Source organism: Neofelis nebulosa, chromosome 3 (assembly GCF_028018385.1).
Source record: "Neofelis nebulosa isolate mNeoNeb1 chromosome 3, mNeoNeb1.pri, whole genome shotgun sequence".
In the NCBI taxonomy this organism is placed as follows: Eukaryota; Metazoa; Chordata; class Mammalia; order Carnivora; family Felidae; genus Neofelis; species Neofelis nebulosa.
Genome location: NC_080784.1, coordinates 196,092,062 through 196,114,735, shown reverse-complemented (window position 1 = coordinate 196,114,735; position 22,674 = coordinate 196,092,062). Strand labels below are relative to the sequence as shown.

The 22,674-nt window shown below is 41.3% G+C and overlaps 1 long non-coding RNA gene across 1 annotated transcript; it reads left to right on the top strand.

Moving 5' to 3' along the window:
* Nucleotides 1–4,756: 4,756 nt before the first annotated feature.
* LOC131507803 (uncharacterized) lies at nucleotides 4,757–6,150 on the top strand. The gene is made up of 2 exons (XR_009259714.1): nucleotides 4,757–5,029; nucleotides 6,001–6,150. It is a non-coding gene; the product is annotated as an uncharacterized LOC131507803 (long non-coding RNA).
* Nucleotides 6,151–22,674: the final 16,524 nt, after the last annotated feature.

Genomic DNA, 22,674 nt, shown 5'->3' with positions numbered 1-22,674 from the left:
TTTTATTGTTTTATTTTCCCCACAAGGTATAATGTTTTCAATGAGTTTTGTCTACCAGGAAATAAAACCCTACTGACTAAGTAATAAATTCTTTATTGATTCACTTATAGCCAATAATATCCCATTGACAGCAGTATTAGGACAGAGCTAATAAAATCACCACCAAACAAAGAGGCATTTCATGTAACCAGAGCTAAACTCTTAGTGGCAGACATTTGATATTCATTAAAACTATTTAATATTGAAATGGCTGGTGAATGCTAGTTATTGCCTTTGTAAATGTCGGGAGGATCAATGATCCCTGGATTAGAAGTTATTGTTCCACCCATTCAATCTCATTTACTCAGCAAACATTTACAGACAACTAGGGTTATAGGGGGGAAGGAATCTACCCAAGTTCATAGAGAAGGTCTTTATGGACAGGGAGAGAGATATAAGCATAAATACTCAACAGGGTTATAACCACCTTAATAAATATTCATTTAAGGTACAGAACAAGGATCAGTCTACTTGGGTGAATCAGAAAAGTCTTCATGAAAGATATGTCTAAACCAAGTCTTAAGAGGATGAGTAAGGAAGTTTAAAAAATCAGCTTCTTTCAGGAATCAGTGCCTCTCAAAGCTGCCTTCCAAAAAAAACTGAGAAACACAAATTAGAACCCATCTCCATACCTACACTCCTCAAACACACACACACACACACACACACACACACACACACACACACTAAACTCAAGGAAAAAAAATGGATATATTTTCTTTTATTTAAAGATATATGGATCCTTATGGATATATGTTCTTTTATTTAAAAAGTGAGGGTTTTAATTATGGGAGTATTTCAGAATCATCCAAAGAACATTTTTGTTTTTAAAACACCCAGGTAAGAGGCCTCTCTGCTCAAACGTTTGCATCACCTTCTATGTGAATTGAGATTGGGGCATTCATGGGCTTCAAGATTTACACAACGTTGACCTCTAGTGTGGAGAGAATTAAACAAAAGGAGCCCTGCCTACCTCTCTAGATTTCCTCAAGACCCAGAAGATTTTTCTCCACAGAATTAGAAGACTACCTACAGAATGCAAAGCCACGTCAGTCACATCTTTGAGTGTTTCCAGAGTCAGATATGGGAAGACTTCAGTTTTCAAAGAATAAGTTCATGTCCTTCACGGCAGGGAGAAGGGCTATCTCCCTGGCCCTGTGTGAGGTGAATCGAGTCAATAATACCATCTGAGTGAGCTCAGAAAAATAACAAGCCACCTCTCCTGGTGCTTCTTTCTTGCAAGAAAATAGAAACCCATTAAGTTGGTTGTGCGTTCATTCCATTGTGTTTGATCAAAGGGAACAAGGAGTCCTTTGAGAAACTTCTCTTAGGTGGAAGGACCAGCTGACTGTCACTCATTATCCACCCCCACCCATTGGCACCTAATTGTATCCTGGCTAAAAGCTGTAGAACTTTATAAGTCAACCTTCCAGTTTGGCGGGACAGCCCCAGTGGGATGACAAGCAGTGTGTGGGCACATATTTCAGGAAGATGCTTAGTATTTTAAACTCAGGAGCCTGTATTTCAGCTTCTCAGGTCTACGTGCCCTCTGTATGTTTAGGTAGATAGGGGTGGGAGAAGTAAGAAAGGTCAGAGGCAAGTTAAGCGTTAAGGAGTGCTTCCATTCTCAAAGCCTAGACCTTTTGTTAGGGACGTGCTTGTAGCTATATAGCCTTTATTTCTAAACTGCCTCAGGACTCTTTGAAGAAACATAAGAAGACATCTGCTGCTTCTCTCTCTTTTTAAATCTTAAATTTGGCAGAGTTACAGATGTTATGAGAGAGACACCAAAAAAAAAAAAAGACAGAAATGAACAACCATCCATTTATTGACCACTTACTGTGGGCTGGCTACTGGGTGAAGAGCCAGGGGAATATCAATGAAGAGACACAGTCCTTGTCTTCATCAAGCTCCTGGCCTGTGGGGAGAGAGAGACATAACTCAGAATTACTGCAGAGCTTCAGACAGAAATGTGGGTGCCCCATGATTATGAGCCACTCTGCCTCCCTCCCCAACTTTACCTCAAACTATTCTCCCTCTTGCTCACTTTTTACTTTTTTCACATTTATTTCCTCCTTGTTGTTGCAGATTGTTAAATACTCGTCCAACTCTGAACCTTTGCATTTACTATGGCCTCTGCCTAAAACCCTCTTCCCCCAGCTTCCGGCAAATCTGCCTCATTTTCATCCTTCAGTTCTATGCTTAAATGTCTCCTCCTCAGAGAGACCTACTTTGAGGTCTTTTCAGACTCAGACTACACATTTTACTTTTACCATTCTAATTGTCACCCAAAAACTTTTAACACTGTCAAAGAAAACCAGAGCCAGACTCTTGTTAAAGGCAACAAGATGGATTTTATTTAGATTACTCCAGTAGAGGAGAGAGATTCCACTATAGACTTGGTTCAACTCCAACTACGACAAGGTGACTGAGTTTTTAAAAAGAGAACAGAAAAGGAACAAAAGGGGGCTATGGAGAAGCATTAGCAGGGCAGTGGGGGGAAGGATGGGAGAACTATAGGGAAAATGGAAAATTACAAGACAGGAGTAAGTGGAGAATTACTGAAAATGGTTTGGCAATGTGGGTTGGGGCAATGTACATTTTGCAGTTTGGCAACATTGTGTTCTCTTGAGCAAAGATTCAGCCCAGGGGCTGGGATTAACTTTAGGGAGATGATTTAGTGCAAGTAGAAACGAGGCTAAAATTTGGTCAAATCTCTTAGCCCAGTGTTCAGGCAAGTCCTTTGTGCCATGTGGGAATTCATAGTTCCCAACACACGTGTTTATGGGTAGTTTTTTTTTTTTTTTCTAATCAATATCAAGAGTTAATTGGCATCTGTAGCTTCTTCCACAATAAGACAAAAACCTAAACAAAATTTAAATTTCCACATATTCTTGGTCTTCTTTCATATACCATGTTGAGATCATCTGAGATTTATTTATCCAGTATTTTATTAATCAAAACAGTTTTATTCTTTGGAGTATATTTTACTGTTTTTGTTTCCTCTTTTTTTTTTTCTTTTACCCCACCTCTTCCTTTTGAATTCATTTTGCCAGATGCATTTTTTAGTAATTGTTTCAGTTAGAGTTTAAGGATGGTTAAATATCCAAGTCAGTGAAATGTGTCTATTTTGTCCTCCCATTTGAATTGAACAATAGTTTAGCTGGGTATAGAATGCTCATGATACTGTTATATTTATTTCTCGCATCCATTGTTGTGAATTAGAAGACTTCTGCCAATATGATTGTTATTCTTCTGTAGAAAAGTGCTTTTTCCCCTTTGTCTGAAAGGTTTTTGGATTTCCTATTTATTTTTGGTGGTCTGAATTTTTCTACAATATGCTTCAGTGTGGATCATTTTATATTCCTCCTGCCTGATCCCTAGTATTCCCTTTTAATCTCAAAATACATGTCTTCCTCAAATTGGATATGTTCCTTCTATTTTTTTTTACTACTTTTTTTCTATCTATTCTGTGTTCTTTTCTTCCAGAACCCCTCTGAGAAACTTCTGATTTCTTCTAGTTTCTTAGCTTTTCTTTTGTGTTTTCATTTTTGCCACTTACTTGGTGTTCTGAGAAACTTTGCCAACTAGATCTTGCAGCTGCAAGTTCTCAGTTCTGTACATTCTGCCATTAGTACCTCTACTGCATGTTCCTTTTATTTCAACAACCTCTTCTGTCCAAGATCTTTAGTTGAGTCTCTTTATTCGAATGCAATGTCCTCTTTTATCTCTCTATATTTGGCATATTTTTTTGGTTCCCTTAGTTCTCAGAACTTGTGTTTGTTGAGTTTGTTGACACTCTTTTATTAGATTGTCTTTATTAAGTGTTAAATGAGTCTTGGTTTTGCACTTGTCTTTGTATTTTTGATTGTTTGTCTATTTGAGAGCTGAATTATACTGCCTATTGCCAGTGATGATAAAACAAAGGTAGAATGTATTGCTGGGATGGTTACAATCTAGTCTTCTGGTCTGGAGACTCCTCCTTTCCCTTGAGTATTAGCAGCCACTCAGGGGGCTATTTTGCCTCTCAGGTCTAATGTCTCCATGTACTTCTTCTGCCTAGGGACAGACCCTTCTGCCACTGCCCTCACAAGTGTGGTGTGTGTGGTGGGTGGAAGGGGGAGGGGGCAAGCCATCTGGTCTCTCCTACTATGGTATTGTAGAAGTCACCTTGACTGCCAAGAGTTCCCTAGAGCTCCCTCCTGCTCCAGTGTTCAATCCTCAGCATTTAGACAAAGTATCTGAAGCTACTCCCAACTGGGAGGAAGCCCCCTCATGAGTGGTTAGGCTTCATCAATTATTCACATTCCATCTGCCTCAAACCTTTCAGGAATTCTTTATAATTGCTGGTCTATGGAGAGTACTCCTTCTTGTTTTACAGCAGTACTATGGTTAATTTTATTCTATGTATTTGGGGTAGAAAAAGGACATTGAAGCATATGCTCAGTTTATCATTTTAATAGCATCTCTTGTATTTAATTTGCAAATTTGTTTTTGATTCATAGCTATACAAGAACTATAAGCATAAGGTTATATATCCAATTTACTTGTACTCATTTAAGTAATATTACAATGAAAATAATTGAACACAGGGAAATCACTATTTGTAAAATATTCTTGGAAATGGTATCTATGTTACTCCTATTTGAGAAATATTGTTCTGGTTTTTTTTTTATTTTTTTTAATGTTTACTTATTTTTTGAGAGACAGAGTGTGAGCAGGGGAGGGGCAGAGAGAGAGGGAGACACAGAATCTGAAGCAGGCTCCAGGCTCTGTGCTGTCAGCACAGAGCCTGACATGGGCCTCGACCTCACAAACTGTGAGATCATGACCTCAGCCAAAGTTGGACGCTCAACCAACTGAGCCACCCAGGCGCTCCTGTTCTGGGTTTTTTTTAATGACAACTTATTCCATCTAGACTTGATGCAAAAATTACAGAGGGGGAGACTAAATACTTCCCATTCCATGAAGCTTTATCAATAGAAGCAACGTGAGTACTATTATCTTCTGGAACAAACCCTATCTTCAGATAGTAGCTGTATATTTTGGTCCTGCTAACATGCTGGCCAAGCAGAACAGGAGGAAAGAAGGGAAAGAGAAAGCTGACACATAAAAAACAGGGCTTATGCAATACTTTTAAAATGTCAAATAATATTCAAACATTACATTGACTTGTCCTGACAATAAAGTAGATGTTTTGATCTTATTGTTTAGGGTATTATCTCCATTTTACAAATGAGAAAAACAGAGTCTCAGAGAAATCAAGTGACCTGCCTAAGGTCTCACAACTACTCTTGATTATATGAGTCCAAGTCTCTATGAAGTATATCAGTCAGTGTTCCAGTAGGACACAGATGATAAGCTGGGCTCATGATAAATTAAGGAGGATTTAATAAAAGGATTACTTACAAAGGCGTAGTGGGGTATTGAGGCCCCTCAGGCTAGTGAGAGGGGAGCTGTTACTACTATCAGTCTCAGTGGAACATGGGAAGAAAGAGTAGCTGGGCCACTCAATTTTTATCAGTCTGGCGGCATCCAAAGACCTCATCTCAAGATGATGTTTTTAAATAAATTTGATAAAATACTTAGAATTACAAAAGAAGCTGATTTTAATAAAAGATGATGAATAAAATATTTAAATAAGAAAAGTTTGTCATATATCAATATAAATGCCTCTTTATTAGTGCATTACCTACCAAGATCTAGTGGTGGGTCTAATATAGATTGCAATTTCAAGGTAGTGAGGAACATAAAAGATAGTTGGACATATCTGCATCTTCTGTGAAGTGATATGAAAACATTTATGACAGCAGCCACAGGCATCGCTAATGCCATTATGATGTGTTGTCTAATTTGATAATTAAAGGAAATGGTAAATTTTCATTAGAGGTTAAGTGTGTGTAAAGATGTATTTTTACTTTCTTTATTAAAGTTCACAGGCCTCCTGAACTCTATCCACAGATTCTTGGTTGGTAACCCAGAAGGAGAAAGTCATGCAAGAAAACCACCTTAAAAAGAACAGTGACCTCTGATAGAAGGACACACAACCACACAGCTAGCCTGGGGAACACCACAGGCAGGGAACTGGGAAATAAATACCCTGATTTCCTTTCCCCTTCTGTCTGATCTCATTCACTTTCCACAATGATATAACCCACAATGACTGGCTTTCCAGGGTAGAGAACTGGGTGAAGAAGGCTGGAGAATAAAGTCAGGGGCAAGCTGAAAACATCTGGCATCCAGCTTCAAAATTCTGCCAATCTTTTATTTCTACCCCTTGTCTACATGATACCTACCTTTTTGCTTTAGATACTTGCAACTGGCTTACTTTAGTTCTAGAAAGCATTCAACTCCTTCCAACTTCAAGAAACACCCGTCACCCCCAGCACCACCTCCGGAAAAATTTTGCCTGACCACCATTCATATCCACTTACGCATTCTCATTGAATACTTTAATTCTCACTCAAATAAAAAAAGTGTATCATTTATATAAGAATTTGTTTAATGTTTGATATCAGTGGGAATTATCTTTGGTTGCATGTGACAGAAGTCCAACACCAAAACCAGTGGTTTAAGCATATCAAGAGTTTTATTTTTATTATGTAATGAGACGTCCAAAAGTAGGCAGGACAGGGGTAACTGGTAGATGTTGATAGAGGTCTTTGCTTTTTTTATTTCTGCTCCACAATCCTTAGCATGTGGCTTTGATTCTTGAAGTTGCCTTATGGTTACAAAATGACTGCTGGAGCCCCAGCCATTGTGCATTGAGGCAGGAAGAAGGGAAAGGGCAAGGGGAAAGTTTATTCCATATTTTTATAGTTGAAGGAGCCACATGAGAAAGATTTAGCATGCAGGATGTTTGAAGTGTGCCACTGGAATTGACTCTGTGGAAGGAGGTGGAAGGAACTAGAACACAGAAAAAGTGGAACTTCAGTGCAGGCCCAACAACAGCTTTGGCTGATTCCTTGAAGAGCTCCCCAGAGATAATGGTTCTTTAGAGTTGTCCTTATTGGTCTGAGATGACCGGGACTTTATATTCCATCATCAATCGCTGTTGTGACCACTTTGGGAAGACCATGACTTTGGGCAAGGCAGTTCTCCTCAGTTGAGGCTGTCCCTGATGGGGATGACAGCTGAAGGTTGTCCATTCCCAGCACTCCTGGACACTTGGGCAACAAACCCTTCATAGAAGGAGGATCCAGATGTTCCTCCCAGTTGTTACTGCACTATACCCCACGACTTCTCTTAGCCAGCTCTAGTCATGTAACCACCACTGTCTACAGGAGAAACTGGCAAATGTTCATCCATCATATTATTCAACACCAATAAATCAGGGTTCTGTTAACAAGGAACAGGAGGAATTATACATTAGAAAGGCATCATCTGAAGTCTATGCCATATCTGGTCCTGTGCGAGATGGGGACTCTCAAATGCAAGGAATGGGTTTGAATTCCATTAATGAGCAAGCACACTGCCTGGGCCATGGTAGACAGGTAATAAGTGTCAGACCAAAAAAATGAATGATGAATGAATGAATGAATCAGACTTAGAGATCGTGAATCCAAGACCCATGTTTTTCTCTCTAAAAGAAACGAGGTCAACCATTTTTATCCCCAGATGTGATTCTACCCTTCTTATTTGAGAGTCACTGAAGGATGAAAGGGAGTCTATTAGTTTGCCAGGGCTGCCTTAACAAAATACCACAGACTCAGTCCTTAACCAACAGAAAATTATCTTCTCACAATTCTGGAGACTGTAAGTCTGAGATGAAAGTGTGAGCCAGGCTGGTTTCTTCTGAAGCCCCTGTCCTTGGTTTGTTGATGACCATCTACATCCTGTGTCTTCCCAAGTTCTTCACTCCGGGCCTGTGTCCTGATTTCCTCTTCTTATAAGGACACCCCTCAGATTGGATTAGGAACCACCCTAATGACCTTATTTGAACATAATTATTTCTTTAAAGACCTTGTATCCAAACACAGTCACATTCTGAGATACCAGGGGTTAGGATTTAAACATATACATTTTGAGTGGGCACAATTCAGCCTGTAACAGAGAGGATGCTATGTAGGGGATGGAGAAGGGGAAGGCCCTCCTGTTTCACCAGAAATCCTCGTCCCCATAAGCCGATCTCCTAGGCATCTTGATGACTTTTTATCTGCTTCAAGAAAAGCCCATACCTGGGGGCGCCTGGGTGGCACAGTCGGTTAAGCATCCGACTTCAGCCAGGTCACGATCTCGCGGTCCGTGAGTTCGAGCCCCGCGTCAGGCTCTGGGCTGATGGCTCAGAGCCTGGAGCCTGTTTCCGATTCTGTGTCTCCCTCTCTCTCTGCCCCTCCCCCGTTCATGCTCTGTCTCTCTCTGTCCCAAAAATAAATAAAAAACGTTGAAAAAAGATTTAAAAAAAAAAAAAAAAAGAAAGAAAAGCCCATACCTGCTGCAACACAGTGGACACCAGTCTGAAACTCTTCGCCCAGAGCCCAGACAGGGACACAGCTTTTCTCAGAACTCTGCTCCATTACAGCGTCTTTGCTACTAACTGCATTGACAGTGTTAACCAATCACTGTATGATGTCTCTCTCTTTGAAGGAAATGTAATATAAATTGTTCTTGATATTCATTTGTCTAGAATATGTCAGTGTTCAGAGCTGAGCTTCTTGAATTAAATAGATGCAGCTTTGAATCTCAACTTTTCTACTTATCAGTGGACAGCTATCAAATTCCCTCAGCTTCTTCATTTTAATTATATATATATAATGTATATATAATATATATTCTTAGGCGTTTAATATAGACATTTCAAGGATGTTATCCAAAACATATTTTGCAAGTTTTACAATACAGTATAGATTGTTTATATATCATGTATAAATATAAATATATGTTATATATGTAAATGTGGTCAGAATTATAGTTCCTACATCATGGATTATTGAAGATAATAAATGGGGTAACACATTTAAAAGCTACGTAGATGAGAGTTGTTATTTCGTAAATGCTTTGAATGTATACGAGTGTGACACAACAGGGATGTAGAACTAAAGGCAGATTTCCTATCCCAAGGAAGTGCACCATTTGCAAGGTAAATAGCCACATCATCGTGGGAAGCGCTATGAGAAGAGAGTGAAAGAGAAGATTGAAGAACTTTAGAGACACAAGGAACAGCGTATGCAAATCCACGCAGGCGTGACGATCTGGCCCTTGCAGGGAATCAAAACCGGTCTGCATGCTGAGAAGATCAAGCGTGGGGGCAGATGAAACCAGAGGTGGAGAGTGAAGGGGAGCAGATCTTGAATTTCCGCAGTGGGCTGGGTCTGCCTTCAAAGGGAATGATTCATGTGGGAAACTAGGTCAGAGCTGTTTCTGAAGAGGGTGAGGATTAATGGCGATCTATGTGTTACTGTTCTTGTAAAAAAAAAAAAAAAGAAAGTTAATAGTATGACTGTCTTTCTGTAGGTCTGATGCGTGCTCCCAGCTTGGTCTTTCATTTAATTGCCTGCAAAAGACACGAGAACCAACATGATCTGCCTCCACCTTATTTGTGAGTCATGATGGGATTTCTGAGTAACAGTCCTGGTCACCCCGAAACCTCACCTAAGATCAGGCTTCGGGAGAGACACGATGGAAACAGCTGGTGCCAACACCCTTTGGCAGCTACATCTTCTCTCCTTTTTGTCTTACTTTCTTCTTCCCCTATTGTTTCATCTTACCTTTCAGTCATCCCTTGGACCTTCTAAAAACCCTTTGGTCAGCCCTTTCAATGTCACTTTGAAGCTAACAAAGGTTTCCTACTGCTTGTGAGAAGCCGAGAGTCGGAACCAACAAGCTTTCATTAAGCAACTTCTGTGTGCTAATTTTGCAACTGTCCTGTCATTGCCATTTATACATGAAGAAACTGGCTTTCAAGCTTTCAAGTGCTTTGCTCTCCAATATCCACGTTTGCCTTTTCTTGGCTAGACCACTTTACCTTTGCCAGCCCGCTGGCATCTAGGTAGATCTTATGCCAAGTTCCTACCAATGGAATGTAGTGATATCAGTGATATCACCCCCAGCCCAAGGGGTGAGATGGCGTATACTCTTGCTTTTCCTTCATCACTCGGCAGCATTCAGTGGAGGACCCCAGGGCTCTTGGAGAAGGCAAAGAAGCCCGTGAAAAAGGACACTGATACCCAGATGACTATGTGTAGCAAAGAACCCCCAACCTAATCCTCCCTCCCTAATCCACCACCAAACTACATTGGACTATGACATGAGCAAGCGATATAACTTTAGTCTTTTGGGCCACTGAGATCGGGGGATTGTTTGTTGCAGCAGTTGGTTGACACTGACTACTGCATATCTGAGACAAGATTGATGTCAATCAACTAATATTTGTGTAACACCTTCTAGGAAAAGATAGCCACAGTGCACTTCAAAGAATTATAAAATAACTTTCAAGTGAGTGCTATAGGGAGTGTATAGGTGATGAGGGCTTGGAGAGGTGGCTGCCCACAGGATTCCCAAAGCAGGAGAGTTTTGAAGGTAGAACTTGAATAGTGCCCTCAATCACACACAAGGCAAAGATTTTGTTTGTTTGTTTGTTTTTTATTTTAGAGAGAGAGTGAGCAGGGGAGAAAGGGAGAGGGCAAGAGAGAGAGAGAGAGAGAGAGGATCCCAAGCAGGGTGCATGGTGGGGGGGTGCTCAATCCCATGACCCTGGATCATGACCTAAGCTGAATTCAAGAGTCATACGCTCAACCGACCGAGCCACCCACGTGCCCCATGGCAAAGGATTTTGTAGTAGCCAAGACCCTGCTTCTGGAGCCAGAGGTACCATGTTCAATTCTAGATTTACTCTTTAGTAATCGAATGGCTTTGTAGACTCTGAGTCTCAGTTTTCTCATCTGTAAAATAGGACAGAGAGAGAGAGAGAGACAGAGCATAAGCATAGGAGGAGCAGAGAGAGGCGGAGACACAGAATCCAAAGCAGCCTCCAGGCTCTGAGCAAGCTGTCAGCACAGAGCCTGACGCAGGGCTCAAACTCACAAACTGCAAGATCATGACCTGAGCCGAAGTCGGATGCTCAACCAACTGAGCCATCTAGGTGCCCCAATTCTACTCAAATTCTTTAAATCAAAAACTAAAAAGAAAAAAAATCAACATGAATTACATGAATTAAAGCAGTTTGGGACCTTGAGAAACCATAAAGCTAATTAGGATCCTGAGATACGGGCAGACATAGTGTCATACAACATACAAATTAAAAAATACATGTGTGGAAAAATACACATGAAGAGACATAGGAATTAAGAGGACATGGGACGCCTGGGTGCCTCAGTCGTTTAAGCACCCTACTCTTGGTTTTCAGCTCAGGTCATGATCTCACAGTTATGGGATCCAGCCGCACGTTGGGCTCTGTGCTGACAGCACGGAGCCTGCTTGGAATTCTCTCTCTTCCTTTCTCTCTGCCCCTCCCCCTGAATGAAGGAATGAATGAATGAATGAATGAATAAATAAACTTTATAAAATCTATAAAAAATAAAAATAAAGAAGAGGACGAATAAAGTGGTACCATTGTGCAGTGAGGGACGATTTTCAGAAGAGTAGGATCTTTGGGCTGGGGGATAGGTACCATGCAGAAATGGAATTATTATCAGGAAACGAACAAATGAAAACAAAGAAAAGGGTTGCACAGTGAGTTGTTCAGCAGAATAGAGAGGAGATACACAAACAAATGAAATGGTAGGGAAGGAGCCTCATAGCGAAAGACACTAAATGCCAGGCAAATGACTTGGAGCACCATTTATGTGTTTGGCTAAGAACTGTCACCAACACCTGTTGGCTGGAAAATCTTCAGTAAGTAGTGGATCATGCCCCCAGAGTTTGATGAGTATTTACAGGAATGGTTTATCACCCCCTGGAGCTCACACCACAGAGTCTTAGTTTCTCAGAGCTGGTCTCCTAGGATGTAAGTAGACGAAGAAGATCAGAGATTGTTCGGTGAGGGGAAGCAAGGGGGAGGGAAGAAAGAGCATCCAGAATGAGTCCACCCTGGCAAGACTCCAGACTCTGAACGAGGGTGAAGATAAAATGATATGAAGAGCTTTTAGATCCTGTTCCATTTAGGCCTTACTCAGAGGAAGTATGTCGAGAGTTTTTTCCCCTAGAAATACATATATATGGAAATAATAAGTTGGCATTGGATGTCATGGCCGAGAAGACCATGCTGGGGAAACCGTGTGCTTTGAAATCAGGTCACTTAGAGAAAAATTCCTGCAAAGTAAAAGCTTAAAGCTGGCAATTTAGGTACTTTTCACAGTCTGACTTATTGGTTCTTCTGACTAAAAACTGGGAAAGGCACTCTCTGGGTACATATCTCTTTAAAGTTCATTTGAGTGTCTCTTTCATTATTTTTATAGTGCACACATAGATCTCAAGCTGCAAGTGTCCTTTTTATCACTGTAGCTAGAAGCAAAAAAGCCATCCAGCTGCTCAGTCTGCTTATGCCAAATCGGGTTTTTTTCTGAACACTACAATTCTCATCCATCAAGACACCCCAGATGTATGGAAGGGTCAAGCAGGAAAGAGACGGTGACAATTCTGATTTTTAACTTTTTTCAGAAGATACATCACTTTGGTATCAGATCCGTCTTAGCTGGGGAAAACACTTACCCTGTTCCGAAGTCACGTTAAATTTCTTTTTAAAAATTTTTTTAACAATTTTTTTAAAGTTTATTTATTTATTTAGACAGAGACACAGAGAGAGTGCAAGCAGGGGAGGGGCAGAGAGAGAGGGGGACAGAGGATCTGAAGCAGGCTCTGTGCTGACAGTGGAGAGCCCGATGTGGGGGTTGATCTCACAAATCACGAGATCATGACTGGAGCTGAAGTCAGACACTTAACCAACTGAGCCACCCAGGCGCCCCAAATTTCCCTATAGGAATGTAAACCCAACACGCTCATTGTTTTAGAGAATAGTCACTGACACCACATCATGTTTATGTAGAAGGAAGAGAAGAGAAGAGAAGAGAAGAGAAGAGAAGAGAAGAGAGCTAACATTTAAGTAACATATCCTATCTATCACATGCTTTATATTTATGATTTAATCATCAAAATGCCCTATAATAGAGAAAATCTCTTCCCCCAACTTCTACAAAATAGGAAACTAAAGTTTAGTTAGTTTAAGGGACTTATTCCAAGTCATATACTTATAAGGAACAAAGACAAAAGCAAGTTTGTCCTGGCTTGAGCATTCATGCCACTAAGTCACAATCCAATTTTAGAGCTGTCATGAAATGCCCGGAGAAGATAAACCAACCAACCAACCATACATAAGTGCTAAATAGCACAGGGCCAGTCTCCTCCATAAATATCGAGTAAAACTAATGCAAAGTAATACTCAAATGAGGTTATTTTGAGAGTGTGTCCAGGAAGAGGTTAGATTTGAAGAGACTCAAGCCTGCTCCTTTACAGACATTATTAATTTGTAAACATCATCATTACAATGTGAATATTACAAGACAGAATACTATAATATTTTGCTGTGAAAGCTACTCTCATGCCCTTTTCTTAATGCATTTATTTCAAAAGATGTTCTTTAGAGCTCATTGCCTTTAAGTCTGACTAATCCTAATTAAATATGATTCTGGAAAGATTGATGCACAAAGCTGGTCCCTCTTGGATTCACTCACATATGCATTCACCAGTATCTCCCAGGTTTTAGGATCAAGATGCTAACGCTTTGTTTTCAAAACACTCACAGTCTTGCAGAAGAAAAACACAATCATAAAATGGTACGGCAAGGGCTATGATATTCTGTACAAGGTAGAGGATCAATCTCCCTTGGGAGAGGTCACCTAGACCTAGAAACGGTGACATCAAGCAAATAAACCTCTGAAGGGTGAGGAGGAGACAGCAAGCTGGACAGGCTAAGCGGGATGTCACAGGTCAAGGCAAAAATGTGTTCAAAGGCTCAAGGAAGTGACAGACACGTAGGGTCTTATCTGGTTTATTGGAGAGTGTCAGAAGATGAAACTTGGTAAGTAAACAGGAGCCCAACCAAGAGGGTGAGCTTCGAATGCCATGGGGTCCAGTAGACACGTTAAAAGTTGCCTTCTTTTCCTACATTTTAGAGATTACATAGTTAAGCTTTGCTTTCTCTTTCAAAGTACTTACTACTCACTTTGCAAGCATCTCCTTCTGACATGAGTCATCACCAGGACATCAGGCGTTTACTTGCTCAAGCCTCCATCATGTGGTCTTGGGAGCAAGGGTCTCTGGTTCCTCTCACAGCATAGGCACGACTATGAAGGTTGGAGTCCCTACTTCTTTTCTCCTAAATCTTTCATAATAAAGACAATTCCTCAAATGCGAAAGAAATGCCAGAATTCAGGAAGTACTTGGTGACTTCTGAGGGTGGCGAGATATTGTTTGTGAAATGCTGTGGCAGATGGCTAAGGGGCATTGAAAGCCATATCCTTCTCCAGAAAAACTAAAAAAACAGGACATTGCCATCTCACATGGTCCCATCAGAAGACAAGAATTAAGGCTGGACACGTTGTCAAGGTCATTTCTGATCCTATAATTCTGCTTCTCTGATGATAATGATAATAAAAATAGCACCTTTTTTGTGTGACTTGCACAATTTTCAAAGCTCATTCACCTATGACCTCCTCAGAGAAGCTGATGGGGAAGGCGGAACCCAGAGGACCAAGGGTGCTCCCAGCCAGACCTCGTGGTTGGAGGGCATTTTAAATGCAAACACGAGATGCCAAACAATGCATAATCCATCTGTCTGTGTTTGATACCAAAGGATGGTTTCGTAGAGAGCAGAGCTGTCCTCCCCATTTCTTTCTTTTTTTTTTTTTTAAAGAAATGTTTCTTTTATTCGTTTGTTTTTGAGAGAGAGCACAAATGGGGAAGAGACAGAGAGAGAGAGGCAGACAGAAGATGCAAATTACGCTCTGTGCTAACAGCAGAGTCCCATGTGGGGATCGAACCCCCCAACCATGAGATCACAACCAGAGCTGAAGTCAGACGCTTAACTGACTGAGCCACCCAGGTGCTCCATCCTCCACATTTCTAAACCTAAAATTTAGGAATATTCCAAGAATATCTTTTATTCTTGCATAATCTATCATTTGTATTTGTTTATAAAAACACATAACACTATTTAGATTTTTAGCGCGTTTCTACCTTGGAGAAAGGTGTTTTAAAATTTGCCATTTTCAAAAAAAATAATAATCAATAAAACCAAACTTTCCATTTTCCCCAAAATACCTTAAATGTTCCTTTCACTTACACTAAAGTTACCTTTTTGTAAATGCAAGCCGTACTCCCTAATTATTGTAATATCATTATTAACAAAGAGAATGTATTTCAAAAACATACTCATTTGAGAGAAACATGATAGAAATGTATAAGATGTAGGAAACTTGGAGGAACTTTCCAGAAAACAATAGACAGAACCAAGAATTAAAATCAAACAATGTGTGTGAACCAGGAATTAAAACCAAACAATGTGTGTGAGCTATGGGAAGAGAAGAGGGCAGGACTTAGGTAAAGGCATCCTTTCCCAAAGTGTATTCTGTGGAACCCACTCTGCTACATGTTTCTCAGAAGGAAACTGAGCTGTAATAGGCATATAAGTTGAATATATCACTTTTGAGGATATGCATATCAGCCTAGAGAAGTCTCTGAGAGGTCCTGCCGTAACGTTATTTAATCCAGAGGTTTCTTTTCTTTTTCTTTTCTTTTCTTTTTTTTTTTTTTTCCACAGATGTTTGTTTTTCCTTGCACAGGGGTTCCATGAAATACACTTTGAGAAATGCTGCTTTTGAGGAACACTGCTTTGAAGTTAGGAAAAGTGAGAGAGAGACTGACCTACATTTTTGGCAGAAAAGGAGACCCACCAAAACCTCTATCAAATACAAAAAGGTATTTTTCAATGTCCTTCTCAGAAGGTCTTTTAAAAATATGCATGATGAGGTATTTGGGGAGAAATACTGACTTCTGCAGCTCACCTTGAACTCTATTAAAAACAAGCTGCAATGAGGGATGAACAGAGCAATAGATAGTGACTAAGTATAATAAAATGTTATTTGTAGAATCTAGGTGGTAGGTACATTAGCTATTCACTGCAATTTTTTTTTACTTTTCTGAACGTTTGAAAAATTTTTCGATAAAATGTTGAGAAAAAACAGAATACGTATCCAATATGTATCAATGTCTGCACCAAGTATGGCTTAGAAGGGAGTAGAAAGATTTGTTGGGCCTTCAACTTTCCACCATAGTTCCCTTCTATTGACCACGTACTAAGGACTGTGCTGGAGGTTTCGCATGTATATATTATCACATTTCATATTTGAAGCAAATGAAAAGGAAGTTTGGGGATCTCCATTTTCATGACGAGATAAGCAAGTGTGTGTGGCTAAGTACAACTCATGACAAAATTCACTCTGATGAAGCCATGTTCATCATATCCTGTGTCTGGGGTGCCCAAATTATCATTCTCTTCTTCCCATCTTCCTGTTCGCTCGGGAAAACAGGGTAATGCCCAGGGAGAATTTTCCCCTCCCTCCAGGATCCTGTCCCTCCCTACTCTTCAGCCTTATTTTATAGTTGAGTTGTATTATAAGTCAGTGGCAGGGAGAAGCAGAAAAGTAGAGGTAAGTTATCCACCCCAGAAAGAGTCAAGATTTACTGCTAGGACGGGGACAAGAAACAGAAGGAGAAGCAAAGAGATGAGTGTCTGTGGTACATGCATGGGTCATGATGGAGGACAGGGGATGAAGGAGAAAGAGAAAAGTGTTTCAAGGCAGTTTGGGGAGGTAGTTGAGAGCAAGAGAAATGAAAGGGAGGGTTTTCAAAACATGCTGCTGTGACATAGAAGGGAGTTTTTCTTTTTTTCCTTTTCTTTCTTTTCTTTTTTAATGAAATTTTTTGTCAAATTGGTTTCCATACAACACCCAGTGCTCCTCCCAACAGGTGCCCCCCCAATATCCATCACCCACCCTCCCCTCCCTCCCACCCCCTATCAACCCTCAGTTTATTCTCAGTTTTTTAAGACTCTCTTATGGTTTGGCTTCCTCCCTCTCTAACCTTTTTTTTCCCCTCCTTCCCCTCCCCCATGGTCTTCTGTTAAGTTTCACAGGATCCACCTAAGAGTGAAAACATATGGTATCTTTCTCTGCCTGACTTATTTCACTTAGCATAACACTCTCTAGTTCCATCCACGTTGCTACAAAAGGCCAGATTTCATTCTTTCTCATTGCCACGTAGTATTCCATTGTGTATATAAACCACAATTCATCAGCTGATAGACATCAGTCTATCCATTCATCAGCTGATAGACATTTAGGCTCTCTCCATAATTTGGCTATTGTTGTACCCCAATGTTTATAGCAGCACTTTCAGAAGTGAGTTTTTCTTTAATATGCTGTGAGAGGCATGGTATAGATTGAAGTTCCTTTTATGCCTTTGTTCTCTAGACTATATTTCCTTGAACGCCATATTTCCTTTTTTAAATGTGTATAGGAAGGAGATCTTTGTTGCTGTATAAACTTCAGAAGGAGGCATACATCACATTGACCCATTGCATCAGCTATCACGTGACTTCTTCATCACGTGGTGGAGGAACAGTGTGACTGTACCCTGGGAGGGGAAAGTACAGGCAACAATATGAGCCAGACACCCTCCTTCTCGTCTTAGAACCTGCAGACTCAGCCAAGTTAGCTAACCACTCAACACCATTACGCCAGTGAGAATGGTGTTAATTGTGGGATCTTTGGCTAATTATTCCTGGTGTTCCTAGAGTCAACATCAATGGCAGCCTACTAAAGTGCTACTTGAAATATGTAACTAACACATTTAGTTCTGGGGGGCAGAGGCCTGACTTTAGCCACTAGGTAAGACCAGTCTTGGGCTTGCTTTCTTAATGCTTCAACCCCACAGTCCCCCAATTTGAAAGACTCTTAGTTTTTAGGCCAGTCGATGAAAGCCCATGATTTTCGGTCTTTATGTTGAACCAGGGATTTAGAACTATATGCTTAATATTGTCCTTCCTTAAATTAGCCACTTCCATCAGAAGCAAATACTCACATAGTCTTAGAATTTCTTATTCCAGGTTCTGTTGTATCACCCACAGGGTCCCCACACTACACCTTCCTAGGCACTTTCTTACCATTGACCATGTGTAATCACTGTTTTGCCACCTGTCAGATCACCAGAGTCCCATACCTCAACCAGACTTGGATTTTCACTCACTATGACCCTAACCAGATCAAATAAGAAAATCTAATTTCATCCATTTCTGAGAGCCTGCGGGTACAACCATGTCAGTTCTGGTACTGATGACTACCTCAGCAGAGTTCTTTATCACAAGAAAATGAGGTTGGATAATCTAACCAGAAAACCAATATATCAGAAGCATATTGGTTGATAGAGGGGAGGCTGTGGTAGTGTGGGCAGGAGGGACATGGGGAATATCTGTACTTTCTGCTCAACTTTGCTATGAACCCAAAACTGTTCTAAAAAGATAGTCTTAAAAAACAGCATGTTGGATAACATCAGCTTTCTAGAGAAGTCAGAGAACCAGACTTGGAGGCTACACAAGAAATATGCAAGCCACAGAGCTGGTCCCCAAGCTGCCACTGCCTCTGGATGGACACTGGATGCTGCTCCTAGTCACTCTACTATGTCACCTCTGTAAGCCAGTTGTGATTGTCGTAGGTGTCGCTATCTCTACTAATGTCCACAAGGGAGTATATATGGTCCCTGATTTGGAAGGACTAGTCTCCCATTCAGAGTCGGAGGACAATTCTGAATGAGAGAGCCTAAGTCATTTGTTGTCTTTAGAACACTTTCCCCAGAAGCGGAGTCTGAGATAAAGATTAGTATGCAAGTCATTTATTTAAAGAGAGTTTAATAATATATCCTATAGTATGGGAGAATACAGTATATAATAATAAAGTAATCTCGTACATATTTAATTCTTGCACTTGGAAGTCAGTATAGTGGAGTAGAATATTTGTAATTGGAACATCCTAGATTTAGGGGCGCCTGGGTGACTCAGTTAAACGTCTGACTGCGGCTCAGGTCATGATCTCACAGTTCCCGAGTTTGAGCCCCGCATCAGGCTCTGTGCTGACAGCTCAGAGCCTGGAACCTGCTTCGGATTCTGTGTCTCCCTCGTCTTTGCCCCTCCCCTGCTTGCACTCTGTCTCTCTCTCAAAAATAAATAAACATTTAAAAATTTTAAACAAAGAACATCCTAGGTTTAGATGTGACACTAAATAGGTATATTTAAGTAGGATTGCCAGAAGAAAAAAAAAAAGAAAAGAAAAATGCAAGACACCCAGTTAAACTTGTGTTTCAGAAAAATAACAACTTCTTTCTTAGTGTCAATATTCCAAGTGTTACATGGGACATTCGCGGCTTAAAAGTTGTTCATTGTTTAGCTGACATTTAAATTTAACCGGCCTTTCTGTAATTTGTTTGCGAAATCTGGCAACCCTGTATTTAAGTCACGTAACTTCCCTGATCTGTTGTCCTATCTGTGGAACCGTCTCCTATCCCGCTGGCCCACAGGAGACCCTCGGTGAACCCTCAGATTTTCTAGGACAGTCGACTCCTAATGTGGCAGAATAGGAGACAAGATATCTTGAAAATTCAAGAGCGAAGGTGTTTTTGTATTTTCTTCCTTTTGTGAATCCTGATTCAAATTGTTCCTTTATCAGATGGAAGCCTGTAAGACATGAGCGGGTGGGCAGCTCAGTGCATTGTCTGCGTCACAGCTCACTGCCTCCCCAGCTGGTCAGCACACATTATTCCCTGGGCTCAGCCGGGTGCCCAGCTTGCAGGAGGCAGCTGATAGCCACACTGGGCTGCTCAATCCTACATTCTCCCCAACGGCTCCTCCTTCCCTCACCTCTTCTGTTCACGACGTTAAAAAAAAAAAAATCACAACCTCCACTTTATTGAGCAGCTGCTTCTCTGGGACTAATCTCTCAGGCCAGAGCTGCTATGGGGAAACCCACAAAAAGCGACGCTTCAGCAATATGGCACATAACAACCCCAGAACTCTGATTTTTTTTTTTCTTTTTAGGTTAGAGAATAATGTGTTAGGCTTCTTCGTTTTCAAAATGTTTGGTTATGTCATTTCTAGGGATTTTGGGAAGGGGGAAGGAATGGCAGGGGCTTGGTCTGTGATCTTGAAATTCAATTCCTTACAGCAGAGCTTGTGAAATGCTTTCTGCAGACTCTTGCTTAGCCTTCCTGGGAACTGGAGGCAGGGCAACGTTTGGTCTGTGCCTGCCCCCACAACTGCATTGATTTGGACAGCTTGGTGCTGACTTGTGAAGGTCAAGTGGCTGGCCATTGGCACAGCTGGAGGCAGAACCTGCCTTTCCCGTCTTGTGAGTGGCTTCTTCCCCACCCCCCAACCCTGCTCCTTGCTGCCCCCAGGGATAGAGGGCACTCAGCCAAGTCTGAATCTCCATGTTCTGATCTGTTCCGGGCTTGGTCTTGTTCTTTTCCCCCAAGACACTGACATGATATGGTGAGGACCTGGGCTCTTTGTAAAAATACAGTTCAGATCTCCTAAGGAAGTCAAAGTCACAGTTTCTGGAAGGTGCCTTCTTGCCCAGGGGTTAGTTACTGACTGTGGATGTTGACTCCTTAACCTTATTTTGGTCAGTCCATGTATCAGTGAATCATGGAGCTATGTCTCAACCTGGAGTATCCAGGGTCAGATCCAAAGGCAAGGATATGCGTGAAAATGACCGCTTGGATCTCCGGTTGAGGGGCTCACGATTGATAGGCAGCCCCAGGCTTTGCCCTTCAGGATCCACCTGCATGTTGGTGGTGAGGCCAAGGTTTTCGTGGGCTAGTGGCTCAACATAGTGGAATCCCATACTAGCTACTTGCCAGCTGTGTGAGCTTGGGTAGATGACTTAACCTCTCTGTGCTTCAATTTCTTCCTAGATCAAAAGCAGATGATAGTCACAGAATTATTCTGAGGACCTCTGGCATGTGTGTATATGAAGGAGCTTTATAAACTGTGAAGCGCTATCCAAATGGAATGGATTATGCTTCTTGAATAACCTCAAACTTTCTCCACACTTCCCTGCTCTGCTCTGTTTCTTAAACAAATGGGCACATTGTCTTCTCTGGCCTTCTCCTGCCTTCCCTCCCTCCCCCGCCGTGTTATAGGAGACCTCCTTTGATTACGGAACTGGTTGCACCATCTCGACAGTACAGGATGTTTCGTTCTATTCCAACATAGCTTAGATAACACAACATTAAGAGTTTGCAATTCATCCTTCATTGATCAACGTTCTTGACTCTTACACGCTTGCCTGAACCCTGTTGTAACGCCAGAGGCTTAAGAACAATGAATGGCTTCATGTCTCTCATGTCAGTTAGGCAGCGTTTTCTTAACCCCCTCTTCCTAAGGAGGTCCCTAAATTCCACTGCGTCCTCCTTGAGACTCTGCTGAAAGAGAAGGCCTCTCTCTTTAGGAAAAAATAGAAGTGAAAGCGTATTAAGCCTGTACACACACACACACACACACACACACACACATTAGGAGCAATTTTGTGGGAATTCACACTCCCCGCCCCGAAACCCAGGGACTACAGCTCTGGGGTAAAATGTTTGGTCTCTGCTGTTGGCCGGATGGAGTTTTAAATACTGGTTGTATGTAAAGTGTTTAACAATGATGCTTGTCCACAGGAAGTGCTCAGGAAAACGGAGGTAACACACCTTTTCCAGAAACAGTACCCCGATGTGGGTAATGTTCAGAGAGACAGACAGACAGGGAGACAGGGAGAGAGAGAGGCTGGGCAGCTCAAAACCAAGATTTTAGAGGAAAGAGGTTTGTTTTCGACACTGGAACAGGCTGATGTTGGCTCTCCCTCTGCTGGCCTGTGGTTAGCACACACTCTTTGTTTTGATCCTAGCGAGTGTTGGCGTGGTCCTGGGAGAAGGCATGGAGACAAAGGAGGGAGATGGAGAGTCAGGGAGTTCACAGGTTAGTCCTGAACCAGGGAATATACTGGACAAACTAGGGTCAGCTCAATGCGTCTGTCCCTTCAATTCTGCCTTTCCTTGTAAGTTCTAACTTTTGCATTTGCTGAGCAAATCCTGTCTGGGTATCTGCTATGGGGAGGCATGGTGATACAACATAAAGCACAACCCACAATGCCGGGTCTCATTACCAGGTGTTTGTCTTTATTTTCTGACTTATGGTTTCAGTTGAACTCAGAGGGCACAGGTTTACGCTGCCTGGGGTAACGGTGAAGAGCAAGGGCTTAGAGCTCTGATTCAGTGCTGCCCTTACTAGTGGAGTGATTGCTTCCCTGGAGCTTGAGCTGTCTGAGCCTCAGTTTGCTCATCTATAAAAAGGGGCTAATCGTAGTCCCTACCTCATAGTACTGGTATGAGGATTAAATAATATGTTGGATATGTAGTGGAGGGTCTAGCAATAAAAAGAACCTTGTAAATGGCAGGTAGTAGCATTATTTTTATTTATTTTTTTATTTTTTATTTTTTTTTTATTCTAACATAAGTATGGTATTTTTCAAGTCTTTATTATTTTTAAAATTCTACAATAATGCTTGTTATATGAGATCAAACCACTTGACATTGCTAGCATTGAGT